Below are 12,728 nucleotides of genomic sequence, written 5' to 3'. Positions count from 1 at the left end.
TTAGTTTTTAGTATATTTTTCTTAGTTTTTAGGCAAAATTTATATTTCTGGACTTTACTATGAGTTTGTATGTTTTTCTGTGATTTCAGGTATTTTTTGGCTGAAATTGAAGGATCTGAGAAAAAATCTGATTCAGGTTGAAAAAAGGACTGCTGATGCTGTTGGATTCTAACCTCCCTGCACTCGGAATGGATTTCTTGGATAAAGCATAATAAGTATTATTTAATCCATACTTTTTATTTACTACCAATTAAAACTAAGAATTATTATTATCCTGGCTAAGAGTTACAAGATAACCATAGCTTGCTTCAAACCAACAATCTCCGTAGGATTCGACCCTTACTCACGTAAGGTATTACTTGGACGACCCAGTGCACTTGCTGGTTAGTGGTACAAGTTTGTGAAAAGTGTGATTTACAATTTCGTGCACCAAAGTGCTCCTTATTTTGCATCCAAAATGAACCGGAAATTAAATTCCAAATGAACCAAAATTACTTAATGATGATGATATACAAACAAACTCGTTTCAAAACAAGTACAGACCAAGTGCACCTTATTTAAATCCAGAATGAACCGAAATTACTTAATGATTGCGTTTGAAAACAAGAACACGAACAAAATTGAATTATTAGAAGTGTATCTTATTTACATCCAGAATGAACTGAAAATTAAAATTTGAATAAATCGAAATTACTTAATGATGACAATACACAAATAAACTCATTTCAAAACAAGCATAGACCAAGTGCATCTTATTTAAATCCACAATGAATCAAACTTATTTAATGATTGCATTCGAAAGCAAGCATACAAACAAAATTGAATCATGAATAAAAGCACAACCAAATCTATCAAGTGATTTTGTAACATTATTAGTTTCTTCTTCTTTGTTTGATTTTTTAATATTTTTATTATTGTTAAGAGGGTAAAATAAGAAGAATTATGAGAAGGAAAAACAAGAAAGAAAAGATGAACAAGACAAGAAAAAGAAGAACATGATGAGAAATTTTGAGGAATTTTTTATTCTTATTTCCTCTTTTTTGTTTGATTTTTTTCTTTTTCTTGGTTTTATTCCTATCAAGAGATCTCAAGAGAGTGAAAGAAGAAGAAGAAGAAGACACAACCATATATTCTAGTTTAGTTGCCATGTACAATGCAACCTACATCCGGTCTCTACCACAACAATGGTGAAATTCTCACTATTATTTAAGTATTACATACACTAATTCTCTAGGACTCAACATAATCCTATCTGAGACTCATCAAGCTTCAACGTAAACTTGATTTGGTAATGCAACTACCTAAACTAGACACACTAAGTGCTTACCCAACTTAACAAGGGATACCTCATAGGTACTTGATACAAAATAGAAAAACAACCAAAAGAAATTTGAAATCACTCTTGACCTTTCTCTCAAGTGTTTTTTTTTGAGCTTTTTTTCACTCTATGGCTTTTTTTCAATACCTCTCTTTCTTGCCTTTTACCTCAGATAGAATACAAAGAAAGATATACATTGAAATTGAAATACATTGTGTAAACTATGAAAGAGATGATGATTTACAGCCTTGACTCTATGTACTGAACCCAACATCTGAACTCAAAACATTATTTTTTTATCTTGGCAGAGTGCTCCTTTTAATGTAGGTGTAATGCTTCCAAGACTTCAAACACTGTTGTGAGATTTTCAGTCAGCTTTTCATTCGGGTTCTCTCTCCTTGAGCTCTAATGTGAACTATTTTCCTATTTGTATCTTGTTCTGAGTCATAGTTAGGGTATTTTCAAAGTCAACTTCTTGGTTCTTGGGCTTGTTGAGCTCTTCTCTTCTCTTTTATCAATCAACCCCAAAAATTAGAGATTTCAAATCTGGATGTTGGCTTGACCGAGGAGGGCCGAACAGCAAAAATTAGTTTGCTCAGTGATAAACCCAAATCCTAACCCTTGAAATTGTGCTTTGTCTCTAAGTAACTTTATAACCATTGATTTGCAACAGAGATGATCAGACACCACTTTCTTCATTTATCCCAAAATGGTGTTGCAGGGAGTTGGAGAAGAAGTGAAGAAATTAACTTGCATGCAAATAGAAATAAATCACCTTTAACCTCTGACTTAGCTTAACATGCTTTTGATTAGTGTGATTGGACATTGCTTTCTTGATTAACTTTCTCTTTCTTTCTTCTTTGGTGTGTGAGTTCGAAGATGAAGCTCTTTCTCTTTCTTGTGTTTACCCGAAGTATACTTGTGAAGCCTAACTTAGGTTTGATTTACTAATGCTTGGTTGGTATTGGGCTTGGTTTGTGGTTCCTAGCACACTTCAGTGTATTTGCTTCATTAGTTTGGGCTGCAACATAAATAATTTGGGCCTGCACACTAAAACACTTCATCAAACCCACTTGGGTTATTAACCCAGTTAGCATGTTTGTCATCATCAATGTGTTAATTATGTTCTTAACTTAACAATCTCTCCCTTGATGATAAACATAGTTTCAAAAGATAAAATCAAAGGAATTTAATTAGATAAGATTAAGACACTTTCCTTTGATGATACCCGATGGTTTTGATGTGCTCCCCCTTTATTACACAAGGGTTGCTCCCCCTGAATGTGTGCTCTACTTTTGTTTCCTGTTCATATATATACAGAGAACATAACTATACAAGATATACACATGCTTGTACAAAAATTTGTGATGCACCATTTTCAACAGCTTGATAAAATTCCAATATGCTTTAAATAGCACCCAAGCATTTAAATCAAGCACCAGATTATGATCCAAGTGTGATTTTAACACTAATCCAAAGTTCATTCAAACACCTTGTTTATGACAAACCAATGTCTCATTTATAAAAAAAGATTTCAAGGTATTAGAGCAAAAATTTTAAAATAGAGCATGCAATTAATCAACAGAGCATGCAATTTATGTTGAAACAGCTTAACATACTACATGCTTCAAATCAAATTTGTCAATGAAATAACGACCAAACTAACCAAACTAATTCTACTACTACTCTCCCTTTTATCATCAAGGGAGACACCATAGGCAAGTCAAGCCTGCAAAAAAAACTTGTTACACAAGAGGAATCTATAATTCAAATTAAAATAAGTGCAAATTAAGTAGTTGTTTAGGGTTTAAAGTAATCCAAATCATAAAATAGTATCTAAAGAAAAACTTAAATTGTTTCAACCAGTAACGAGTCATAAAACAAAAGTCAGTAACTAGAGACATCTTCAAGTATCCGAGCCATCCTCCTCAGAATCAAGTGGTTCCTCTTGGTCCATGGCCATGGTGTCGTCCTCATTAATGTTATCTACATACTTCAAAAGGACAACCACTCTATCTCTTGACTTTCTGAGGACATTCTCATTTCTGACTGTAAGCTTCCTTTCTTATTAGTTTGTTGAGATTGGATGGTTGGATAGGTTCATAAACTTCTGCAGAACATCTTTAACAACTCCATAAAGGGTAATTTGTGACTAGTTGAAGCTGAAGTTCCCAAAGTTGAAGGAGGAGGAATATCATCTAGCTCATCATCATCATCATCAATGACAATCTTTTCAGTTCTTGTTGGCCCTTTCTTTTGTTATTTCACTGAACCACTTCTTTTTAGATAAGAGTGTCTATTTTTGTATGATTCATTGGAAAAGTCAACACCAAATTGTTCAAAAATGCAGGTTAAAAATATGCCATAAGGGAGGGACACATTTTTATCACTCCTTATGCAATCAAATATATGCCTCATCATTAAGTATGCAAAAAAAAAAATTCAGTTTTAGTGATGATGGCATACAAAACCAATGTATCACAAAAAGACACCCTCTAATAAGAGCCACTTTGAGGTAAAATGATATGGTTCACAATACGGTGCAGTTGAGCACAAAGAGGACCAAGAGCTTTATGATTTGGAGTGAGTCCATTAATGAGAGAAATATTTTCACACACATGAGCTAATGCATCTTGATAAGACACACCCAACCCCTTATCCCATTTACCCAAAGTGTAAGCACAAACACCAACATCAGTATATTATAGGGAGTCTCTTATAGATTCACTATTCAAGACTAGTTCACGCCCTTTTTACATAAGAATGAATGGTTCCCTCATGGTAGGTCATATTGGCATAAAATTCACAAACCAAATCAGGATATACTGGCTTTTTTATTTTAAAAATATGATTCCAATCCAGAAACTCAATATTTTCAACAAAGACAAAACTTTTCTTTTTCAGATTTGGTAAGTCAGCCAAAAAAGTAGGACAACAAGGTCAGTGAACAACAACACCATGGTTAAAATTATGGTTCATAGCAGAGCAAAAACGGTAAGGGTTGTAGTTACAATGAGAGTTCATAAAGTAAGATTTGTGTTAAAAAGGGTCTATATTTTGAGGTTCCTTCACTAAACGAAGAGGGGTGTGAGGTTTACCTCGTTGTGGGTGCTGAGGAGCAGACTTCATTCTCACCATTGGTTCAGTGCACGGAGGAGAGAGTGATGGCATAGGAGAAGTGAAGGTTGGATCTTTAGAATGTGAAGAGGCTCTAGGTTTTTCAGGGACTCTGGGAAGTTGAGTGAGAGAATCTCTTCGTCTGGTGGTTTTCTTTCTCATCTTAATGTGATACAAGGATTTTGTAATTATAAAAAATGATGATGGTAGTAGAAAAAACCGAAGAGGTCATGCAAGGAGTTATGAAGAGAGAAGTTTGGTAACTGCAACAAGTAAAGGTTTCTTGAAAACATGCATGTGCAGAATCTGTGACAACCTTTTGAAAAGACTTGACATCAAGTTGAAAATGGATTTTTATTAAAAACAAAAGAAATTAAAAAATATAACCAATAAAAAATTATTTTAACAAAAGACAAATCATAAAGGCCCACAAAATAAATGTAACACTCATCTGGCCCGAAAAGAGGTTGTGTTTAAGAAAACACATTGGACCACAAGAAATCTAAACAGGAAGGTTGGCTCATGTGATTCAGAACTTGAAACTGAGTACCAAATTTCACATTCCAGGAAGATGGTTCTTCATATACCCTGAATTGTCTCCTTGCGATCTGAGAGCGAAAAAATCTCAAACAACACATTAGCAAAGCTAAAACAAGGAAACATAACTCAGAATGCCTAAGCAAGTTCTTAATTTGTAAATATGCCTTCAGCCAGAGGTTTAGTGAATATATTAGCTAATTGATCCTCTAATTTAACAAATTGAATGATAATATTTTCCTTTTGGACATGTTCCCTTATTAAATGAAATCTCACTTTAATATGTTTAGTTTTTTAGTGCAAAAATGAATTTTTAGAAATATTTACAGCACTCATGTTGTCACACAATAAGAGAATGTTATTAACATTCAATCTATAATCAGCAAGTTAAGTTTTCAACCAAAGTAACTGAGAACAACAAGAGGAAGCAACAATATATTCAACTTCAGTAGTGGAAAGAGCCACTGTGGACTACTTCTTGCTTGACCAAACATTCAAAGATCTCCCTAGAAAACAACTTATGTCAGTTGTACTTCTTCTATTGACTCTGTCTCTGGCAAAATCTGCATCATAATAACTAACTGTAGAAAAATTATCAGTCCTAGAATACCATAAACCAAAGTGGAATGTGCCATGAACATATTTAATGATTCTCTTAACTGCAGAAAGATGTGACTCTTTTGGTTGTGATTGGAACCTCAAACAAATTCCAACACTTTGCACAATATCAGGTCTAGATGATGTTAAGTACATAAGAGAACCAATCATTCTTCTATACCTAGTCTCATCAACATATTTCTTAGTTATACCGTTTTCTAACTTTGAGTTTGGGTGCATGGGTGTTCCCATGGGTTTAGCATTTTTATACCAAATTTCTTAACTAATTCCTTAGCATACTTCTCTTGATGAATAAATATTCCATTTTTAGTTTGTTTAATTTCAAGCCCAAGGAAAAAATTACGTTCACCCATTATACTCATGTCAGATTCACATGTCATTAGTTTTTCAAATTCAGTATAAAGTGATTTATTGGCTAATCCAAATATTATATCATCAACATAGATTTGGACTAGACTGAAAGAATCATTAGAGTTCTTAATGTATAAAGTAGTGTGTGTGGTGCCTCTTTGAAAATTATTTTTCAAAAGAAAAGAAATGAGTCTTTCATACCAAACTCTAGGAACTTGTCATAATCCATAAAGAGCTTTTAAAAGTTTGAAAACATGATTGGGATGCTCTTTATTTTCAAAACCAGGTGGTTGTGCCAGATACACTTTTCAATCAATTACTCCATTTAAAAATACACATTTTACATCCATTTGAAATAATTTAAAGCCACAATGGACATCATATGCTAGAAGAAGCCTAATAGTTTCCATTCGGGCCACAGGAGCAAATGATTCATCAAAATCTATCCCTTCGTCTTGATCATATTCTTGTGCCACCAATCTTGCTTTGTTTCTAGTAATGCTTCTATCTTCACCTAGTTTATTCCTAAAGATCCACTTGGTGCCAGTCACATTCTTTTTGTTGGGTTTGGGAACAAGTGTCTAACCTTGATTCTTTTCAAATTGTTAAAGCTCTTCCTCCATAGCCTTTATCCAAAAAGGGTCATCGAGAGCTTCTTCAATGTTCTAAGGCTCAATTTGAGATAGAAAGGCCAAATTAGCTTCTTCAATTTTCTTTCTAGATGAGGATCGAGTTTTAACACCATGAGAGACATCTCCAATGACAAATTCTTATGGATAGCTCTTTAAAAATTTCCATTCTTGAGGTCTTGAGGACTTAAGAACAGATCCGGTTAAGTGGGATCAATGGAACTGGTATTTTCAGGAATTTCACCAGTTTCAGGAGATAAAACAAAATTATCTCTTGTAGAATCTTCTGTAGTAGCTGATTCAAAATCAAGTTGTCCCGAATTATCTTTTTTTATTTATTGTGGGCTTCATTGGTGTTATTCTCCACTTGGTTTCCTGCATCACAGTCTTCCAAAACACTTTGAACCATGTTAGTGTTACAAAAAGTAACATGTATGGACTCCTCAATAACTTTAGCATCTTGATGGTAAACTCTATATGCTTTGCTATTTTTGGAATAGCCTACAAACAAATATTTATATGCTTTTGGATCAAATTTCTCTAAATTTTCTTTGTTATTTAAAACAAAACATTTGCATCTAAAGATATGAAGATAATTCAAATTTGGTGGGTTTCCTTTCTAAAGCTCATAAGGGGTTTTCTTTAAAAACTTTCTTATGATTGTTCTGTTTAAAATGTAGCAAGCCGTATTAACAGTTTCAACCCAAAGAAATTTTGGAACATCACTTTCATAAAGAATGGCCCTAGCCATTTCTTGAATGCTTCTATTTCTTCTTTCAACAACACTATTTTCTTGTGGTGTTCTTGGACAAGAGAAAATCTGTGATATTCCAAATTCATCACAAAAAAATTTAAAAGATTGATTTTCAAGCTCTTTACCATGATCACTTCTAATAGAAGCAATCTTTAAATCCTTTTTATTTTGAATTCTTTTGCTAAAAACCTCAAATGCTGAAAAATCATAATTTTTATGCGTAAGAAACAAAATCCAATTGACTATTGTGTAATCATCCATGATCACCAAACCATAATGTTTACCACCCAGACTTTGAGTTCTTATTGGATTAAAGAGATCAATGTGTAGCAATTGAAGCAGTCTTTTAGTGAAAATGTCTTTCTTTGATTTAAAAGAGCTTTTTGTTTGTTTTTCCATTTGACAAGTATAACAAGTGATGTCTTTGTCAAATTTGATCAAAGGAAGACCTCTCACTGAACCCCTTTTAACAAGCTTGTTTATTTGAAACATGCTAGCATGGCCCAATCTTTTGTTTCATAGCCATTTTTCAGATTCTTTAGAATGAAAACAAGCTACATTTTGATTTTTTAGTTCGTCAAGAGTGACACCATACACATTATCACAACAATTAGCAACAAACAATACTTCATTAGTCTTTTCACTCACAACACATCATTCTAATCTTTTGAATATTACCAAGTAACCCAAATCACATAATTGGCTAATACTCAAAATATTATGCTTCAAACCATCAACCAAAAATACATCATTTATAAAGGTAGAATGATCTTTACCTACTTTTCCAAATGCAATAATTTTACCTTTACCATCATTTCCAAAGGTCACAAATCCTCCATCATACTTGTTGAGTTTGATGAAGAAAGTTGATCTTCCTGTCATGTGCCTAGAGTATCCGCTATCCAAGAACCACATGTCTTTCTTCTTCTTGGATGTTAGGCAAATCTGCAAACACTCTTAAGTAACCTTAGGTTTCCAAACTAATTTGGATCCTTTGAAGTTAATCCATCTTGGTTGTCCAAGTGCATTGAAATCACAAATAACATTGTATGTTTGGTTTCCTACTCTTCTTTTGTTAGTGAAGCGTTGGGAAGAAAAGTGACCAGGTTTATTGCAATCAAAGCAATGATTTGAGTGAGCATGTTGCTGACATTTATTGAAGTTTTGATGATGATAATGATTAAAAGAGTGAATTTTTTTGTTTTTGAGAAAAGTGCATTTTTTTTACAATTTCATTTCTTTTTTTACCACCTCTTTCAAAAGGTCTCAAACAAAAATTTTTAGAAGCAAATGGACTTCTTGAATGTGAGGTTCTTTTGAAAAAATGTAGTCTTTTGAAAGCAGCCTTATTATTTGACAAGTAGCCTATACCCGAATTATTTGGACCAGATTCAGTTCTTGATGATGATGTAGTTTCATCAAAATATGGTTGTTCGAAAGTAGCATCATTGTTCGTAAAATATGCAAGACCAGATTTATCAAAAGAGGTTTTTGTTTTTGAAGAAGAAGCCATGATTTTTGCAATTAGTTTTTTAAAAACTGTATCCTCTTTTGTCACATAGTCCAAACTTGATTTTTCAAACAATGGTCTTTTACTTGCAAGTAATTTGTCCAAGTTGCTTGAACTATGAGAAAACTTTGCTAAATTACAATTCAACATTTTAATCATTTCATTTAATCTTTCATTTTTAGCAACAAGTTCTTGAGAAGGATCAATAATGTACTTTTCTTTAAGCTTTTCAATTTCAGATTTTAAAAATCTATTTTCTTCAATAAGATCAATGGCACATTCGGTCTCCTTCACTTTTTCTTTCAAGAAATCATTTTCAGCTTTCAACACTTCATTTTCAGTTTTACATTTGTTATATTTATTCAGCAATTTCTCATAGTGGTAGGTGAGATCATCAACAATAACATGTAAATCATCCATAGATAGGTAATAGTAATTTACCTCATCGAGTTGATCTTTACCAGCTATAAAACATAGTTGAGCTTCATATTCGGAGTCCTCTTCCTCATCTGAATCATTCTCTAGATCCTTCCAAGAAGCTATGAGCACTTTCTTCTTTTCTTTCTTCCTTTTGTCCTTCTTCTTAAGGTTTGGGCAATTGAACTTGAAATGTTCAGCCTTCTTGCAATTGTAGTAGATTACTTTGCTTAAATTCTTCTTGTATTCTTTTAAGCTTGAGCCCTTGTGCCTGACTTTATTCCTCACTAGCGAAAAACACAAGTTCGTCATCTAAAAAACTATCACTAGACTCACTCTCATCAGTTTCTACTTTTGATTTTAAGGCTATTCCCTTTTTCTTTGAGTCTTGGCTTGTGTGTGGTTTCATAAGTTAGAAGTTTCCCTCTTAGCTCATCATAGGTTATTGGACTCAGATTGTTACTCTCGGCTAGGACAGTGGCTTTTGTTTTCTATTCTTTTGTGAGGCTTCTAAGAGCTTTTCTCACTAGAGTTTGCTTAGGGTGTGTTAAGCCCATAGCATCAAGGCTGTTGATGATTATTGAGAATCTCTAAAATATCTCATCAGTGCTTTCTCCATCCTTCATGTTGAACATCTCATACTCTTTTCACGGCATATCAATTCTTGTTTCCTTGACTTGTTTGGTGCCTTTGTGTGTGACTTGGAGTTTTTTCCAGATTTCTTTTGATGTCTTGCATCTGGACACCTTTCGGTACTTCTCGAAGCTAATAGTACAGTGTAACAAGTTTATAGCTTTAGCATTCAGCTTCACCTTCTTTTTGTCATCATCATTCCATTTGGCTTCCTCTTTTTGAGTTACCACTCCATCAATACTAGTCTTTGTTATAATTTTGGGACCACTCGCAACTATCTTCCATATGCTGTAATCAATGGATTGAATGAAAATCTGCATCCTATCCTTCCAGTAAGCATAGTTCTTCCCATTGAAGAAGGGATGCCTGTTATTTGACTGACCCTTTGCTAGAGTATAGGCCACTGTGGTTGAACCCAAGTTGTTCGCCATTGTATCTTTTCTCCAAGCTATGAGGCTTGATTCTTGAGATCAGACTCTGATACCAATTGAAGGTTCTAGAAGGCTTGGAGAAGAGGGATGAATCTATGACCTTCTTTAACTTTGAATAATTTATCCTTAAAACCAGAAATTAGAACTTGGCTTCTGATTTGTCTTGCAGCGGATTATGCAAGAGAAAATTTTGTTTTGTCTGATAAAACCAAAAAAATAGAATAGAGCAGAAAAGAAGAATGTGACACAGCCATATATCCTGACTTAGTTGCCATGTGAAATACAACCTACATCCAGTCTTTATCACAAAGTTGGTGGAATTTTCACTATCATTTAAGTATTATATATACCAATTTTCTAGGACTTAACATAATCCTATCTGAGACTCATTAAGCTTCAATGCAAACTTGGTTTGGTAATGCAACTACTTAAACTAGACACACTAAGTGCTTACCCAACTTAGCAAGGAAAAATAACCAAAAGAAATTGGAAATCACTCTTGGCTTTTCTCTCAAGTGTTTCTCTTATCCTTTTCTCACTCTATGACTTTTTTTCAATACCTCTCTTTCTTTCCTTTTACCTCAAACAGAATAAAGAAATATATACATTGAAACAGAAATACAATTAGTAAACTATGAAGGAGATGATTATTAACAACTTTGACTCTATGTACGAAACCCAACATCTAAATTCAAAATATTGTTCTTCATCTTGGTGGAGTGCTCCCTTTAGTGTAGGTGCAATGCTTCCAAGACTTCAAACACTATGGTGACGTTTTCACTCAGCTCTCCATTCGGGTTCTCTCTCCTTGAGCTATAATGAGAATCATTTTCTTTTTTGTATCTTGTTTTGAGCCATGGTTAGGGTTTCTTCAAAGTCAACTTCTTGGTCCTTAGGTTGCTGAGCTCTTCTCTTATCTTTTATCAATCAACCACAAAAATTGGAGATTTCAAATTTGGATGTTGGCTTGACCGAGGAGGGCCGAGCAACAAAAATTAGTTTGCTCAGTGATAAACCCAAATCCAAATTCTTAAAATTGTGCTTTGGCTCCAAGTAACTTTGTAAGCCATTGACTTGCAGTAGAGATGATCAGACACCACTTTATTCATTTATTCCAAAATGGTATTGTAGAGAGTTAGAGAAGAAGTGAAGAAATTAACTTACATGCAAATAAAAATAAATCACTTTTAACCTCTGATTTAGCTTAACATGCTTTTGATTAGTGTGATTGGACATTACTTTTTTGATTAACTTTCTCTTTCTTTCTTCTCTGGTGTAGTGGTGTGTGAGTTCGAAGATGAAGCTATCTCTCTTTTTTGTGTTTACCCGAAGTGCACTTGTGAAGTCTAGCTTATGTTTGACTCACTAATGCTTGGTTGGGATTGGACTTAGTTTGTGGATCAATCTTCATTCAGCATACTTGAGTGCATTTGCTTCATTGGTTTGGGCTACAACACAAATAATTTGGGCCTGCACACTAAAACACTTCATCAAACTCACTTGGATTATTAACCTAATTAGCATGTTGTCATGTGTTAATTATTTTCTTAACTTAACAATAATGATCATAAGTACACCTTATTTACATTCAGAATGAACCAAAAATTAAATTCTAAATGAACCGAAATTACTTAATAATGACAATACACAAACAAACTCGTTTCAAAATAAGCATAGACCAAGTGCACCTTATTTAAATCCAGAATGAATCGAAATTACTTAATGATTTCATTCGAAAATAAGTACACAAACAAAATTGAATGATCAGAAGTGCACCTTATTTACATCCATAATAAACTGAAAATTAAATTTCAAATGAATCAAAATTACTTAATGATAATACACGAATAAACTTGTTTCAAAACAAGCACAGACCAAGTCAATTTTAGAACAAAATGCATCCAAATCAATTTTGAGTAAGACAATGTCATCAATATAGTAAAATTCGATGATAACGATGATAATGATAACGATGATACGTATTAGAAGAAGACGACAATGGCAATAACGATGATGATCATGATGATGATGATGATGATGCAGGAAAAGGGTGAAAAGAAAGGAGGAAAAGAAATTTTAATGAAGAAAAAGGAGAAAGAGGAGGAGGAGGAGGAGGTGGTGGTAGTGTTGGTGACGACGGTAACGAAAGTGAAAAATAATAAAAAAGGGGTGAGAAAGAATGTGCATTTGTGAATTTGAAGAAGAAAAAACTCGAGGGGAGAAGAAAGCATGAAAAAAGAAATGTGTAAATTTAAAAGACTTGGTTAGACTTGATTGGTTAAATCACTTGGATATAGAATTTTATTGAAAAAAATTGAAAGTCTAATTAATTATTACTAAATCAAGATAGTAATAAGACTTATGTATAATATAAGTTATAAAGTTAACGGTGATTAAATTTTTATTTTTTATT

Source organism: Arachis hypogaea, chromosome 1 (genome assembly GCF_003086295.3).
Source record: "Arachis hypogaea cultivar Tifrunner chromosome 1, arahy.Tifrunner.gnm2.J5K5, whole genome shotgun sequence".
Lineage (NCBI taxonomy): Eukaryota > Viridiplantae > Streptophyta > Magnoliopsida > Fabales > Fabaceae > Arachis > Arachis hypogaea.
The sequence above is the reverse complement of the archived record's forward strand: the minus strand, read 5'-3'. Positions refer to the sequence as shown.